The following is a 17,832-nucleotide window of genomic DNA, read 5'->3' on the forward strand; positions in this document are numbered from 1 at the left end:
AATGTTTTTAAAGGGCCGGGTTCTCTGCCTTTCAAGGAGGTGATGGTCTTCTTGGCGCGTTGTTGCTCTTAGTAATTGTTATTTCCGGTTTTATATAGCGCGGACGCGACCCAAAGGCTTTACGTGAGTACCACTTTTACACATGGTCAACTTGTTAATTTTTTTGGCCATCTGGAGATTAAGTGATGTACCCATAATTAAAGGATGTTGAGTTGATGCACACTCGAACCTTGTTCCTTAACTCCAAAGTCGGTAGCTCTGACCGTAAACCCACATCCTTGTACCAATGTTATGTAATGTAACACCCTCCCCTTGAGTTCACTGGTCACAGACTCACAATACATTTTTCATATAGTAAAGCGATGTTAATAATGCCGAACTGTGCTGTTTCATACGTTAACTATCATTGAAAAGGGTCTCTTGGTAAGATGTTTCTTATTATTGTAATGTTGGCATTTGTTCAGAGCACAGTCTGCCTTTAGCATGTTCTTGTAAAGGTGGGTGGCGTATATCCCCAGCATAGGGCAACCAGATTTTGAGAAACACAAGCTGGGACAGGACAGACGTTAAAGCAGGACTAAAGCCATACTTCTATATTTTCCATCTGACTGCTTCCTGCGCTGCCTGAACGATAATAATTTTCGTAGGTAGGATGGATTGACCTTTGTGCCACAAACTGGGACATGTATTTCAAATTGGGGAAAGCGCTGGGACTTTGTGACAGTCTTCTGAAAACTGTGAGTCTCCATGGAAATCCGAGACATCTGGTCTCCCTTCCCAAGCAGTACGACATGTGCAAAGTTTCCTTGCTTATGTCCTCATGAAAAACCTACAATTCTCACCCCCCAAAAATGTAAACAATCCAGTCAACCCACCCTCCTTTCGATAGTGTAAACCTCTTTTCAGTGATATTCACTCTCCAAAAAAGCATAATCCCCCCATAAACATCAGTAGGACGAATATCTGTAAACCTGCACAACACATTCTCCTGTAGCCCCAACCCTCAGGGGGCCTCTATTCTGCCCAAAGCCTATGAATATTTGTGAGATATTGAAGACACAGGGGTCCTTTATCCCATTCTGTGTGGTGGCCCCATCAGTTTGTGTTATGCCACAGGGTTTATCCCTCATTCATTCCAGTGGGGTTATCCTCATTCAGAATCTAAATGACTGACAGATGCCCAATGTTTGGCGCAACAGCTGCTTCCTATGAAGTTCAAGACAAACTTTATGTGAACATTATTTATGTTGAGTTATGTGCAAGGTAAAGATAAGGAAGGTATGCACTTGTTTGAAGGGAAAAGTCCTCTTTATGGTAATGGACTTGCGTCCCTGCCCTGAGTGTGCAACTGCACTGATGTCTGGATCCCTAATGTTGATGTTTGTTGTCATAAGCAAACACAGATCATGCATGTGGGCCATGACGTAGGCCTGTATCATGGATTGCGGTCTTTTTTGAACCAGCTTGGCTAAATAACAGAAGCGAGGACATCCAGTTCACAATGGCCCAAAGCAGGGAATCCATTGGTTTCCTGGACTTGACTTTCAAGGCAGAAGATGGGTTGCTATATCGTGATCTGTATCGAAAACCCATGGAGAGGAACAGGTTACTTATGTATGGCTCCCACCATTCAAGGAATTTGAGAGATAATTTGCCCTATGGGCAGTACCTCAGGCTATGGAGGAATTGCTCCCAGAGGAAAGACTTCTTTCGAGAAGCGGATGATCTAACCAGGAGATCGAAAAGCCGTGGTTATCCTTCGGGCCTATTGAAGCGTGCTAAAAAGCGTGCTTGGTACCAACCGAGAGCCGAGCTATTGGAGACTAAGGAAAAACCTAAAGAACATAGCGGCATAGTGTGCGTCACCACGTACAACACTAAAAGCAACGATATAAAGAAGATCGTAAGGAAATACTGGAACTTGGTGGGAACTTGGCACTGGAGTGGATCATCTCGTTCCTCGCCGGAAGAACACAAAGAGTCCGCCTCCCCCCGTTTCGCTCCGAGGCCACCAAAGTCATCTGCGGCGTCCCGCAAGGATCTTCACTCAGCCCCACCCTCTTCAACATCTACATGAAACCTATCGCACCCATCGCACGCCAGCACAACCTCAACATCATCTCTTACGCCGACGACACCCAGCTGATCCTCTCCCTCACCAGAGACCCCGACACCGCCAGAACCTGCCTACACGAAGGGATGAAAGACGTCGCCGAGTGGATGAAGGACAGCCGCCTGAAACTGAACTCGGACAAGACGGAAGTCCTCATCCTGGGATCTTCGCCCTCCGCCTGGGACGACTCCTGGTGGCCCCCAGCCCTGGGCACCGCACCCAAGCCAACCGACCACGCACGCAACCTGGGCTTCATCCTGGACCCCTCCCTCTCGATGACCAGACAAGTCAACGCCGTCTCCTCATCGTGCTTCAACACCCTGCGTATGCTTCGCAAGATCTTCCGCCGGATCCCGACCGAGACCAGGAAGACTGTCACCCAGGCACTCGTCACCAGCCGACTGGACTACGGAAACGCCCTCTACGCCGGAACCACAGCCAAGCTACAGAAAAGACTCCAGCGCATCCAGAACGCCTCCGCCCGACTCATCCTGGATGTCCCCCGACGCAGCCACATCTCCAGCCACCTGAGGAACCTGCACTGGCTCCCCGTCGACAAGAGGATCACGTTCTGGCTCCTCACCCACGCACACAAGTCTCTCCACGACCTGGGCCCCAAGTACCTCAACGACCCCCTGACCTTCTACACGCCCACCCGCCAGCTATGGTCCACCAGCCTCGCCCTCGCAGCCGTACCACGCATCCGAAGAGCCACCGCCGGAGGAAGATCCTTCTCTTACCTGGCTGCCAAGACTTGGAACTCCCTCCCAATCCACCTTCGGCTGACCCAGGACCATCTCGCCTTCAGGAAACAACTCAAGACCTGGCTGTTCGAGCAGTAGCATACCCCTCCCCCCAAGCGCCTTGAGACCCTCCCGGGTGAGTAGTGCGCTATACAAATGGCATGATTGATTGATTGATTGGTTTCCGGTGAACTACAGATGACACAGGAACCTTTATTTGCCTTCAAAAGGGGCAAGAATGTGAAAGACGCAGTGGTGAAAGCCTATCTGGAACCCCCAAAGCAACCTGATTTGAGAAACTTGCTGAACCTCCCACCTCTGATTGGTCACCGTAAATGCGGCAGTTGCAAGGCCTGCGACTTTTGCCAAGAAGGGTCGAGTTTTACCCACAATACAAGAACATACAACCTTAAACAATTTACGAATTGCAATAGCGCACAGGTTATTTATGCCATCACCTGCCCATGTACCCTAATTTATATAGGTCAGACAAAGCAGAAGGTCAAAACCCGGGTTCTGCAGCATATGAGTAGAATCAGGTGTAGCGCTGTAGGAGCACCACTGGGCGAACACTTTAAGACCCACAATCATACACCAGAAGATGTCAGGTGGTGGGTCCTAGAGAAAGTAATATCGAGCGCCAGAGGTAGCTCCATCTCGAGATCACTCAATTACAAGGAGTGCAGATGGATACACTCCTTGAATGCAGTACAGGGCGCATTGAACGAAAGGGAGGAGACTGCTAAGCAAATGGGGCAACTGTAACCATCTAGCCCCCCCAATTGGGGCTACTGTAACCATCTAGCCCCCACTTATCTGCTGAATATCTCTGCATTCTCCCGATTCGATCCGGTGAAGTATTACTTAATTGATGTGCACTTTAATTGCATCTTGATGTTCTTCCTTCACTAGAGATCTGAATCTGCATGTGTATTATGAATCCTACTGCCTAAGTGATCTCAAATGTACGATTTATGTTACAACCTACGAGCATTTTATCAAAGCCATGACTTGTTGTGGATCCAATTATGTATGTTTAGAAATGTAATAACTGGTCATGAAATACATTCTGGAGACTTGTATTGTGGTTGTATATTTATCGTCAGAGTGCTGAGCCTATTATTGAATGCTTAACGATGAGAGACCTCGTTAGAGATAGACGTGTTGTTATTACGTTTTGCACGCCAGTCCCCTCGGCCACACCGAGTCATTGAGGACATGATTTATGCTAGTTTATACAGATGGTGTGGGCGAGCATCACAATCATGGTTGGAGGCGTCCGATCATTACCTAGCAACTGGGAATACGAGGCCGCCCCAATGACGAGGACGTTCCTCATGCACACGTAGCACTTCGGTTGCTTAGCAACGAGGGTCTGCGTCACAGCGTCCTTGAGGTACAAAATACTCGCTGATACTGGCAATCACTTCCGTGAGTTGCCGGCTGTGCATTAGTGCAGTGCATGGAGGGATTCATACCCCGTGCGCAAGGCTTTCCAACGATCTAACACGACGAGTGAGACATCAGGTGAGAATCCCGACAGCACCCCATGTATACTTAGCAATTTGACTCCGTCATGGTTGTTGGTTAAACAACGCGATGCCTTTTGAGGGCGCGCTGACAGTCCTCTCTGCCTCTCTTTTCAGATCGCTCAAATTGTTGCGGCTGTTGTGTAGATGAGGAGCGTCCCGACTAATAGTGGAAATCATACAGGGACTCGATATTCTGAATCGTCAGGGTGAGTCTTGTACCAATAGTAGATGTTCGGACCATCCCTATCCCAACAACGTTAACTTTAGTACTCTGTTTAAAGTGCAAATTGATCTCATCGTTCCTCAATTTAATTTAACAGAAGCAAACGTTCTAGAAGAGAAGCCGGATGGCTCTAATTGATGGGTGACTATCCCGAACACCCACTAGGCTCCTAACTCAAGAATACCCCATAGGTGAGTGCATGGTTAATCAGAGTGCTCACTGGTTTTAAGTAATTTTACTACTTCACGCAAATCCCATCCTGATGGCCTATTCCTTTGACCAACAGGCGCATTTTCACTACCCCATCCTCATAAGTCCTGAAGAAGACCCGCCCTAGACCCCGAAGTAAGGCGTTCCAGGGTGGAAACATCGACGCTATTACCATCAACGGACCAGTTCAGAACATTCAGTTCCTAAAGGCCAAGTGGAGTGGCATACTGAGTGTATTATAACTCAACCTAGAAACTGGCCTGTAAAGTGTTTAGTAAAAAACACCACAAACCCTCTCCCCTCCCACCCTTCACTCACTTGTATATAATTCACTTTTTCACGAGTGCACCACATGTCACTTTGCCCGCACTGTATTCATATGCGCCGTTTATTATGAAGTACTGTTGAACTGTTTAATTTATGTGTATAAAAAACAAAGGTTTTCATGAATGAAACTGATACAGTGATTAAAAAAGTATAGTGTTACACTGTTCTCCTTGGTATGGGATTTGCTTTTTGACAAATGCGGTCATTTCATAATTTTATAAAATAACCTTTAACTAAATAAGAGAAAAACTTGTAAAGATGGATATATAGTTTGAAGTAATCAGTTGGCATGCCCGACAGAACCATTGTGTATACTAAAATAAGCAAACACAGATCATGCATGTGGGCCATGACGTAGGCCTGTCTGATGGATTGCGGTCTTTTTTGAACCAGGTGGGGCTCCCAGAGCTCTTCCCTCATAGTGGTCTCATAGTGGTGGAAGATTGCTGCCTTCTCCAGCTTTTCGACAACATGGGTGCGGTGGCAGCAGTCTATGTATCGATCAGCAGTAGTTAACAAGACCGTTTTAACTTGGGTCACTGGAGTGAGGCTACAGGCTCACTCGCTTCTTAAAAGTTGTGCTGCTCTGAGCCTAATTCACCCTTGAAGTGCTGGGAACCTCAGAAGTAGTGTATCTGTGCTAGATGTATATGTGCTTGGGGAGGGTGCCATACAAGCATTTATTTATTTATTTGAATAGTTTTATAGAGCGCAAACAAGACCCATACAGGTATCAGAGCGCTGTACAGAATTGGCGAAAGCCAGGGTACAAACAAACACAGTGGGCCTGTAGGAGAGGGTTACAACAAAACAGGGTAAGAAGATCAAGTTAAGCGTAGGGGTATCAGCAAAGCCCTAGAGCATGAGTAACAAAATAGCATCAAAGCATACAGTAAAACACACCAGAGTAGTGAAACAGGAGTCTGGAAATTAACAACACATGAGCAAAATCACAAGATGATGCTGTTAAAGTGCCCAAGGGCACACAGGCAAAATAACATAAAAGCATACAATAAAAGGCATCAGAGTAGTACAACAAGCATCAGAGTATTAGCAAAAACAAGAGCATGATAACAGGTTGATGCTGTTAAAGTTAGTTTAAGAGTAGCCGTTTGACAAGTTTCTTGAAGGATGCAGTGGAAGGATTGGATCTAATCTCGGAGGGCAGGGAGTTCCAGATTCTCTGAGCCAGGCCAGTGAAAGCAAGATTGTAAGATTGTTTCTTTTTAAATCTTGGAGGTTTCAAGAGTAGGGTGGACGTACTTCTAAGGTTCCTGCTAGAGCCCGAAAGTTCAAGCTTATTCGCCAGGTAGATGGTGGGTGTTTTAGTGAATAGCTTTATGAGCCAGGCAGGCTATCTTGAATCGGATCCTGGCATCGATGATTAGCCAGTGTTTTTACAAAAGGTCGGGGAGATGGGGGTCAAGCTTACTAGAGCCTGTGATGAGTCTAGCCGATGCGTTCAGGGTATCTTTGAGCGGGGCCAAGCTAGATTTGGTAAGTCCCGCAAGGGTCACCAGACCATATTCCAGTCTAGAGATACCCAAGGATTGAACCGCCGGTTTGAGGTCTTCGGGGGGGGGGGGGAGATTTGATTTTCTTAAGGGTATTGAGTTGAAAGTTGGCTGATGTGCGTTTGCATGCTTAAGTGTTTAGCCAAGGTGATACCTAAGGATTTGGCAGAGTCTACAACATGAGGGGTGCAGTTCAGAGCAGTGAGTTGGTTAAGCCAGTCTAGGGTCGGAGCCGAGTGATGAGGTGGGGAGATCAACAGAAATTCTTTTTTAAGAGTATTTAACAGCAGATGGTTCAGAGCTAACCATTGTTGGGTTTGTGCCAGTGCATCATTTAATGAATTTATGTCTTCTTGAGACGAGATATTCAGGTATAATTGCGTGTCATCCGCATACATGTGATACTGAATATTCGCAAGGTTCAGAATGATGGAGAGTGGTTCCATAAAAAGGTTGAAGAGAGTGGGCGAGAGCGCGGATCCTTGGAGCACTCCAATCATGACAGGTGTACTTGTTGCAAGGGAGTGATTAACTTTGATCTTTTGCGTGCAGTTATGCAGGAAGGAAGCAAAACAATTTAGGACTGGGCCAGAGAGACCCATCCTGTGTTGAAGAAGATCAATCAGATTTGCATGTTTTATGGCATCAAAGGCTGAAGACAGATCTAGAAGGATCAGGAGACAAGGGACATTTTGGTCAAGGGCTCTCAAGGCGTCATCAACAATGTGTGTTAGTTATTTGGAATGCAGAGATAAAGGAGCACTTCCCAGAGATCAGAGGGTTGCATCGATAGTCGTCATACATAAGGAGGACAAGATTAGGACTGTTTGCACCTCGTACAGGCATATCTCTTTGATTAATGCTGAACCCAAGATTCTGGCTAAACTACTGGCAAATAGATTAATCAAGGTCATTACTAATTTAGTGCACCCCGATCAGTCGGGCTTTATGCCCCACAGGAACATGGCTCTGAATTTACGTAGACTACTCGGTGTTCTGGCCAGGGCCTGGACATTGCAGGAACCAGCTATAATCGCGTCACTTGACGCAACAATGGCATTTGATACGATTGAATGGCCTTATTTATGGGCGGTTTTGGCTAAGTTTGGGTTTGGACCAGGGTTCATTGCCTGGAAACGTCTGCTTTACTCTGAGCCACTCACCCAAGTGGTGGTAAATAACAGAGTCTCGAGTTCCTTCATACTGGTGCGGGGTACCCAACAGGGTTGCACGCTATCCCCCCTTCTATTTTCTCTGGCGATGGAGCCCCTTGCGGCTTGGATACGTTGGGAGCCTTCAATCAGGGGTCTGCGGTGGTCCCATGATTGGGAGGACCGCATATCTTTATATGCTGAAGATATTTTACTTTACTTGGCCTCACCACGCAAATCACTTATGGTGGTTTTTGAGGTCTTCGCATCCTTTGGGAGGAAATCGGGGCTATCAATCAACTGGAAGATATCGGTCCTGTTTGTATTAAGGGGTGACCCCCCAGTACCTCCTAGAAACTGTCCCATTCGGGTCGGTGCAAAGGGGTTTAAGTACCTTGGGATCTTCGTGTCCTTGGAACCCTCCATTAGATATTTCCGAAATCTTCTTCCCCCTCTTCATCGGCTTCGGAGTGATGTTTCCAACTGGAAGAAGCTTCCTCTCTCACTGCTGGGTAGGGCTGCCCTCTTTAAAATGATGGCTCTCCTGCGTTTTATTTACGCTCTGCAAAATACCTTAAAAGTAGTCCCTTCGAGTTATTTCCGTGAAATTGAAAGCTTACAGCGGGACTTGTTGTGGGAGGGCAGACCTCGTATTGCCTTAGACAAGCTGACTCTTTCTTTGTATGACAGAGGCATTTCCCTCCCGGATATCAAGAGATATTATTGGGCAGCCCACCTGGCAGCAATTAATCACTGCACCTATGGCTGAGTCGATGACCCAGGCAACGTCATGGATAAATGGCTTCTTCCGGGCGGTAATTACAATAGTGCCCTATAATCTCGTCCCAACAGGGTGCTGTTAACCGGTCCCACTAAACATTCTACACATATCTGGCATGTGACCACAGGATCCATGGGTTGGAGAAATAAAGTGACTATGGCAACCCCCCTATGGGATTCCGAACAACTTGGTAAGCTGTGGAAGTCAAAAGGCTTTGACAGGTGAGAACTCATTGGCATCTCCATGGTTGGAGATATTTGGGGGAAGGGGAAGATCAAATCATTTGAAGAATTGCAATGGGAATATAAACTCAAACAATCAGAGTACTTTCGATATGGACAGGTTCGACATTTCCTCCGCTCGGCGCTGCCCGGTGAGACGGAACCTTCGGAGGCTTCCCCTTTGGAAGATAGAATATTAGATGGGCACCTTCCTGACAAGACAATTTCTCTAATATATAGAAAGCTGATTAATCATAGGACTGACTCCCTCAAGGCATTAAGAGATAAGTGGGTGCAGGACGGCATTGAGCTGGATGAGGAAGACTGGCAGATAGCTGTGTCCTCACCTAGGGAAGTTGCAATCCCAGCTCGCCTCCGGCTGGTGCAACTCAAGATCTTGCATAGAATTTACCTTACGGGACCCAGATTGGTACGCATGGGGCTTTCAGATTCGGGACTGTGTAAAAGGAAATGTGGTCAAGTTGGTACTTGTATGCATATCATCTGGGAGTGCAAGCATGTTGCCGCCTATTGGAGTAGCATTCATAACATCATACATGGAGTACTTGGACTGTTCCTATCTCCAGAGGCCAGGAGATATTTGCTTAATGTATGGGATCCCACTGATTTAAACACTTCACAGACGCAATGGGTCACTCTATGTTATATGATCGCCAAGCGGAACATTGCCCAGCTGTGGGGAGCGGAGCAGCCACCTTCCCTGGAGGGGTGGGAGAGAGATTTAGATTGGTCTATGTTTAGAGAAAAAACTACGTACCTAGCTAGGGGACGCAGTCGGAAGTGGACATTGGTGTGGGGGCCTTGGAACAGCTATAGGGGAGAAATTTGTACACCACCCAGGGCCGCTGTCCTGGAAGAATCCCCCTCCCCGTGAAGTTCCAATGTAATTGCGAGTATTGTTTCACCTGTGTCCCACGATGTATGCTCAGCTGCCATAATTGACCCTCTGTAATGTATATTTTTGCTGATGTTTGTTTCAATAAAAAGAAATATTAAAAAAATTTAAAAAAACAATGTGTGTTAGTGCCGTTTCAGTTCTGTGCCCTTATCTGAAACCTGACTGATGGGGGGCAAGGAGTTGGTTTTGTTCAATGTGGTTACAGAGCTCCGAGTAGATGCACTTTTCAAGCAATTTAGCTAGTGTCATAATGCTGGTTATAGGTCGGAAGTTTTTTGATCAGATAGATCCGCATTGGGATTTTTAGGGATGGGGGTAACTTGCCCAACCTTTAGGCAATCCGGGATCATTCCCGGTAGGAGGAATTCTTGAATGATCCTGGACCAAAGAGGGAGAATGGCTGGATTGAGTTCTTTAAAAGCTTAGCAGGTAAAGGATCACAGAAATGGTTGGAGTATTTAAGGGACGCCATATTGCGTAGGAGCTCTGTGACATCAGGGAGGAGAAAGGAATTCCAAGAGGCGTTGTTTTTGAGAGTACGTTCCAAGGGCAAGGATATTGTCAAGGAATCCGCCAACTCAGCTGGTCCAGCAGAGGGTTTTGAAGGTCTCAGAGTTGGGGAGACAGGTAATGGCTCTAATTCGATTTTCCTTGTTTTCTCCGAAAAGTGAGCTGTGAAGTCATCACCACTAGGTAGCCGGGCTACCTGAGTAGAGATCAGAATGGAACAATGGTTAGTTTGTTCCTTGATGATTTCAAAGAGTTTCTTGGGTCTATTTTTGGCTCCTTCAGGCTGAGTTCTGAAGTGGTCTATTTTAGCCAGGTGGATATGTTTGTTGTAAGTTCTTCTCACTGCCCTAAGTTGAGTGAAATTTGTGGTGGAGGGCGTGTTTCTCCAGAGTCTCTCAGAGAGTCTAAGATTGCTTTGTTCGTCATTTAGGGAACCATTAAACCAAGGTTTGGATTGTTTGACGGGAATCCTTTTGACTTGATTCGGTACAATAGAATCAAGAATATTAGACATCGTGTTAATGTAGTGGGCAGAGAAATCAGCCAGGTTGGTAATGTTAGGGGGGGCTGTAGTCTATTTTTGGTGATTGAAGATAGCACATTGATGTTGAGGTCTCTCATATTGTGTGTCAGTTGTTTCTCTTTAAGGGGTTACCCCTGTCTACCCAAGCCCTTTTCCAAGATGAGGAAGGGAATTTGATAGTGATCAGACCAGTCACAGGATGAGATGTCACCTATTTGTATGATGTTGTCTTCACCAATGATAACGTCAAGAGTGGTGCAGAGCTGTGCGAGGTTGAGGTCAGAGAGGAAAAACTTGAAGGAACAGACAATAGGATCCTTTGCGTCAGTCCAATGAAGGTTAAAATTACATAGGAAGATGTGGCAGATTTCATCTGAGCTCGAGCTAATGACCTCCATGATTTGCTCTATGTAGACCAGATTATCACCTGGGGGGTTGATAAATCGAGTGCAGCACACTGACCTTCTTGCCTTTATTCCAGATTCCGGTCACCAACTGTTCGCAGGAAGATAACACAGCACAAAGATATTGTTTTACTGTGAGGTTAGAGCGATGAATGCAAGCAATGCCCCCCCGGTTTTAACAAGTCGATCGCTTCTGAGAATGGTGTCGTCAGGGGCTGCCTGGGGCCTGTCATGGCTGGGGAGGGGGTCGTGCGGCCTCCTCCCCTTTGTTATTGAAAGCCCCAAGGGATGGGATCCCTGGGGCCCCTGAAGGCTCAGGAGGGAGGCCATGTAGCCCCCTTAATTGGCAAATTCTGCCCGAGGGTGGGCTCTGCAGGACTTTTAATGGCTGGGGGAGGGGCCCCTCTTCCCCCACCCCTGTTTACATGACTTTGGTTCCTGGGGTGGGCTATCCAGGGCGTTTTATGGCTCAGGGAGGGGTGGCATGCATCCACCCCCTCCCCTATTGGTATAAAGTGCCAGGGGTGGGCTCCTCAGGGCTTATGATTAATGAATGCTACCTAGCTGCCTTTTTTTACTGGTCCCGCTGGATTGCGTCATTTTTTGCTGAATTGTTTTTGCTTTTGGCCCTGGACAGGGGTCCCTCTGGGTTCCCCCTCCCCCAATGGGGCCTAGGGGGTCAGGGTATCCCTACCCACCCCTCCTATATTACTTTTTATTTTTTACTTCCGGACAAGTGGAATAAGTTCTTGAGTCCTGTCATGGCAGCGATCAACATTTTTCTGATCTTGCTGTTAGCCAATGAGAGCGCTTGCTCACTCCCACAGGCGTCTGACTTGTGCGGAAACAAGATGGCCCAAAGGGAAATAAAGTTCCCTGAGCCAATCAGAACGCTCTATTTTTAAATTGGCGCTCCCGCGAGAGTCTGTCGAGGCTCTCGCGGACCCAACCATCCAGATATACAATTATTTTTCAATCCTAATTTTTTTTAAACTACTGAATGGATTTACATGAAATCACAAAAAGCACAACCTGCGGTCCAAGACCTATAAATTTGGTGTCATTCCATTCAGCAGTTTTTGCCGTAGCCCTTGTTAAAGAAGTCTATGGAAAATGCATGGGGATTTTGTGTTTTGGGATCCCCTTTTCTCGGCCCCTACTTGACGGATCATCCCGAAACATCCCATGCTCAAACTAGTCAAAAGTAGCACCTTTAAAAAAAACCTTTATGAATATACGTCAAACGGGGCCAAAGTTATTAGCAAAACAAAAACTCTTTTCCTATGGAACAGCTGACCTTGATAGAGCGCGCAGGTCACCCAATCAACAATTTCACCATATACATACGGGGCCCATAAACTTCAATTTATCATATACATTAATCGGGTGACCATACACTCTACTACCAGTAACCCAGTTCCTTCCTATATATTTCTATTGTACCCGACTTACCAATCCACCGTCACGGGTACCTAATGACCACGATGAATCAGGGAGCTAGCTTAGAAGAAAAGGCAGATACCAAAAATACTTATGCTTTTTATATTCTATTTGTACTATAATAACCACAAACTCAGGAAGTTTTGAAAATCTTTATCTAAATTTCATCAAGCTCAGAAAACATGAGATTCACAACGAGCAAGCAATCGATTACCAGAATTACAAAGAGCACGTATCCATAAAGGAAGTAAATAAAACCAACCATTTGTGAAACTAAAGGGAGGTAAGAACAGGGAACATGCTAGGCAGCAGTTTCAGAATTTAAACTTAGTTTGGAGAGACCAAACGACGGGGAAGAATAAAGAACATACTAGAACAATGACAATAACGTATGAGCTTTTCATTCAGTGGTTTGCGGAAAAAGCATGGAAATTCAATATATGCAAAGATAGGTCTTAGACAGGTGTCTCCGGCACCTATGAGTCCTAGGCCCTCGCTATAGGAAGGTATTTGACAGCTATCTCTTGCGTTTACAGATCTATTCCCTTCCTGGCACGGGGGTCGTTGGGAAGTATCCTCTACACTAGACGATCTGGGTCCTTCATTATAAGGAGGCGGATTTTTCATAAACATGTCATCCAATAAATCATCATCTGAATCCCCACTGGACACCCAATGCCTGGTCTTTTCTGTCTTTTTCTCTCCCGCAGGACCACCCATTGCCATCATTGGATATAGTCCTTCTACAATCATGTTCTGTCTCCACTGTTTCATCTTTTTATCTCGGGTCTCTTGCTTTAATTTCGGATAACATTTTGTTAACCCTTTATCCATTCGGGGCTTATCTCTCTCAAAAGCCTCGATCTCCCATTCTTCTAATGCTTCGTACTGCGTTAATCTAGGTCTGGGATGTAAATCATTCATTCGTGTTCTCAAATTTAAAAGGATTCTTCCATTAAATGTACCTTCTAACGGAAAAGCCAAAATTCCGTCATCCTTTGTGTACTCCGCCCAATTTTCCAACCATACACACGAGAGGTACCCTTTATCAAACATCATGAAAGATGCGGGGGTATTAGGTGGCGGTATGACAACACCTTCTCTGGTTTTGATAGGTTTGTCTTTTTTGAAGTAATTCTTTACTTTATTTACAAGGGACAGTTTTCTCTTATTTCCGTACATAATGCTGGTATTATGACCCTTCCACTGATCGTTTTCAAACCCTAAATGTCTTGGATCAGGTCTAGTCACTGGCCTATACGTATGGCACATATAACTTCCTACAAGCGACTTTGTTTACAAAATCACTCCCAATCCAAATGCGGCTTTTAGTTTCGTGCAACCAATCAAATGCACGGTTTCAAAAAAATCTCGACCAATGGGTGCGCGGCCTTTCGCGAGACAGGTTCTCACGATTCGGCACTCACCCCTCCTTTACAATTCCAGCTCCGCTCCACACCCGCGGTTTCGACCAATACCAGCGCGGCACAGAGTGACGTCAGAGCAGCTCCGCAACTGACTCCCTCCCTCTCAAGGTAACGGAAACTTTTATTTCTTTCTTAAAGTGCAAGTGCTTTAGTTATTTAACAACGTGAACACATTCGCCACTGTCCTCGAGTGTCTAGACAGGAAAGATTTGTTTCACTGCAAGTAAACTCCTTCTGTCTACTTTTCAAATACTACGAGTAGATCTCTTCTGCCTACCCTTCACTCAAGCATTAGAGAACCTGCTACTTCTTCGACTCATCCACTTCTTTTCGGAATATATACTGAGTCTAAAGTTTCACTAGCGAACCCTTTTGCTGTCACTTAAGCTCCGATTAACCTACTACTCCTTTCTTGTGTGACCCTTACTAGGTTATATCACAACTGAAGTTTCATTAGCGAACTCGATGCTATAATTTATTCAAACATACATTCAGAAAACCCTAATTAGTGCTTCCAGTTCTGCCTAACCTGCACCAATTTTCCTTGAGCCAGTGACCTCAAAGCAAAGTGGATTCTCTTCACCACTCGCTATTCAATTCCCCCGGGGATTCTAGACAACATGTAACATCAACTTAACGAGTAATATTAGTACATTTATCAATACAACAGTAAGAAAAACAATTTAAAACATTTCATAACTTTCAAAGCAATAACACATTTGTAAATACGTTTGAACATTTTTAGCAGCAAAATTTTCACAATTAGCAGCAATAACTTTTTAGCAGCCTCCGACCTACCTACCTATCTTAACTAGTCCTACCCAACTTTAACTAGTCCCTATAACCATTTTCTTTGACTAGTCCCTAACCATCCTCTGGCTACCAGAAAATTACTGATATAGCGCGCAGGTCACCCAATCAACAATTTCACCATATACGTACCGGGCCCATAAACTTCAATTTATCATATAAATTAATCGGGTGACCATACACTCTACTACCAGTAACCCAGTTCCTTCCTATATATTTCTATTGTACCCGACTTACCAATCCACCGTCACGGGTACCTAATGACCACGATGAATCAGGGAGCTAGCTGTGAAGAAAAGGCAGATACCAAAAATACTTATGCTTTTTATATTCTATTTGTACTATAATAACCACAAACTCAGGAAGTTTTGAAAACCTTTATCTAAATTTCATCAAGCTCAGAAAACATGAGATTCACAACGAGCAAGCAATCGATTACCAGAATTACAAAGAGCACGTATCCATAAAGGAAGTAAATAAAACCAACCATTTGTGAAACTAAAGGGAGGTAAGAACAGGGAACATGCTAGGCAGCAGTTTCAGAATTTAAACTTAGTTTGGAGAGACCAAACGACGGGGAAGAATAAAGAACATACTAGAACAACGACAATAACGTATGAGCTTTTCATTCAGTGGTTTGCGGAAAAAGCATGGAAATTCAATATATGCAAAGATATGTCTTTATTGAAGCAAAAGACAGGAAAATAGAAAGGTGCAGTATAGAGTTTCAGCACTATATTTACCTAGAATGGTGTGAAGACCAACCCTGGCCACAGGTCAGTTAAGAACAGGAGGGACCCCAAAGGAAACCCGTCATCAGTAGGACAGCAGGTGCAGAATGGACACCCCAGGACAGGACAGGAAACCCAGATTAGGATCTGGACAGGACCACCAAGGCACGACCAGCACCCGCAGTTTGGAAGAAACGCCTGCGCTCCACCCTCTCTGCAGCTATCAGCCAGAACCCCGATTGGGTTATCGATTTCCCCAGCAAAGTGCTCCGCCAGCACTTAAGGTTTAAAACCTCTAGAGTCTATGGAAAGTTCGGACAGAGTGCTCCGCAGCCCTCTGTATCAAGTCACGTATTGAGTGCGTTGGGTCAGTGACAGGTCAGCTATTCGGACAAGTCGGACAAATTCTCTAGCTAAACCTAGGCTAGTTATACTGTTTTTGGGTCAGTGTACCACCCCCCAAATGTTGCAAGTGTCAGAATCCCCAATTTCGATTGGTCCTCAAGTAGGATAGGTCAACACACCAATCACATTTTACTTCTACAAGCCTACATTTACATGGTCTGGGACCGCCTAGTGAATTTGGGGTTCCCATGACCTACTCTACGGAATACAATGAAATAATATACATTTGTAACATTTGCAGAACATTTCAGCTTCTTCTGCTAGGTGAGGGTGCATCTTCCCAGGCACATCTTGGCAGGGACCTTCAGTTGGCAAACTGTCAATGCCACCGGCAGAAGACTGTCATGCGCAGTACGGTAACTCAATATGGATTCACGAGTGTCTCGCAGACCCTCAAGAACGCGGTACATGAAAAGTAAGCGAAAACAAATTAAAACACAGAAATAAATTAATACACTGTATACCATGAATTGCTACTCTATACCCCTTATTTGTATAATATCTATAGCGTTAGGGTAAATGCGGAACAAACGACTTTGCAAAGCAGCTTTGCAAGCACAGAGCATATGAGGAGACAAAGCGGCCATATTAGCTGTATTGCGCATGAGCAAACATTTCCCACCAGAACTGCGAGTACGTCACGTCACATGCCTATGACCGACGCATGCGCAGACTAATTTCCCGCCAAGCAGTGGCCATTTTAATAGCAAGCATTATTAATGTTAGTAAACACATAGGCAAGCTTCACTGGGACACCCAAAATGTCAGAATAACAGGGAAATTAGTAAGACAAACAGGTTGGATTACTTTGTTACATATTATTTGAGGTTCATGAATTCAAGCAAGTCGCGTAATATGCGAATCCTTGCTCCATCAATCCCCTCTTTGATGATATTTACTATCATCACAAAACCAATGGAATCAGATGCCAACTTTTTTCTCACACTTTGTTCATTTCAATTTCTTCTAACATTCGATTCAACTTTTCTTTAACTTCTTTGTTAGGGTGAGAATTCTTCACCCTTTTATAAATCTGATTATTCAGTTCCTCCAATTCAAGTTCATCCACACTCCGTTTCACACCTCTTTTATTCACAGTATACTTCTTTTGGTGTTTGCGACATTTGCAACAGACAAATATAAGGAATATGATAAAACCTACTACTGCAATTGGCATCAGTACCTTGTACAACAAACCTTTACCTAAATTAGAAAACCAATGACCAACAGAGGAGAGACCATCAGTGAGTCTCTTCCAGGCACTATCAAACTCCAGTGGTTTGAGTTTTTTTCCAAATTTGTAATGTTCCTCACATACTTTTTGATTTGCACACTTTTATCCGGTGTGTAAGTGCAACAATGTTGCGCTTTCAACATCCGGCAGACTCCGCCCTCTTTCACTAATAAGGTGTCAAGAGCAAGTCTGTTCTGCAAAACCATAGATCTGATCGCAACCATTTCGGTATTGACCATCAGAAATCCACTTGCAGTGTCAGTAGACAACCGATCCACTATAGTTGACAATTTGCAAATTCTGTGTGTGTTCAGAACCACTCCCACTGCAGGTATCAATGCACTAAAAATACTACCCATTATTTCACCTACACTTTCTCTTTTACTACGCACTAAACTGTTAGTGTTTTCATTGCTTCCAGCAATTTCATTCACATGGTATATTTTCGGGAAGACAATGCCAAAATAGCAGCTTCCATACCAGTGATCCGGCAATTTGAAATAAGCCTTGTTTCCACATATGTAATAAATTCCGGGAAACACAGGTTCTGACCCATTTTTGAAACCCCAACCTCCAATTACCTTGTAATTGTGTTCACATTGACTGGAACCAAT

At 44.9% G+C, this 17,832-nt stretch overlaps 1 long non-coding RNA gene across 1 annotated transcript; it reads left to right on the forward strand.

Annotated features, from left to right (window-relative positions):
• The first annotated feature begins 18 nt into the window (after positions 1 to 18).
• On the forward strand, positions 19 to 5,240 carry LOC144791575 (uncharacterized). The gene is made up of 4 exons (XR_013602430.1): positions 19 to 123; positions 4,503 to 4,594; positions 4,709 to 4,802; positions 4,898 to 5,240. It is a non-coding gene; the product is annotated as an uncharacterized LOC144791575 (long non-coding RNA).
• Positions 5,241 to 17,832: the final 12,592 nt, after the last annotated feature.

This window comes from Lissotriton helveticus, chromosome 11, assembly GCF_964261635.1.
Source record: "Lissotriton helveticus chromosome 11, aLisHel1.1, whole genome shotgun sequence".
Taxonomy (NCBI): Eukaryota; Metazoa; Chordata; class Amphibia; order Caudata; family Salamandridae; genus Lissotriton; species Lissotriton helveticus.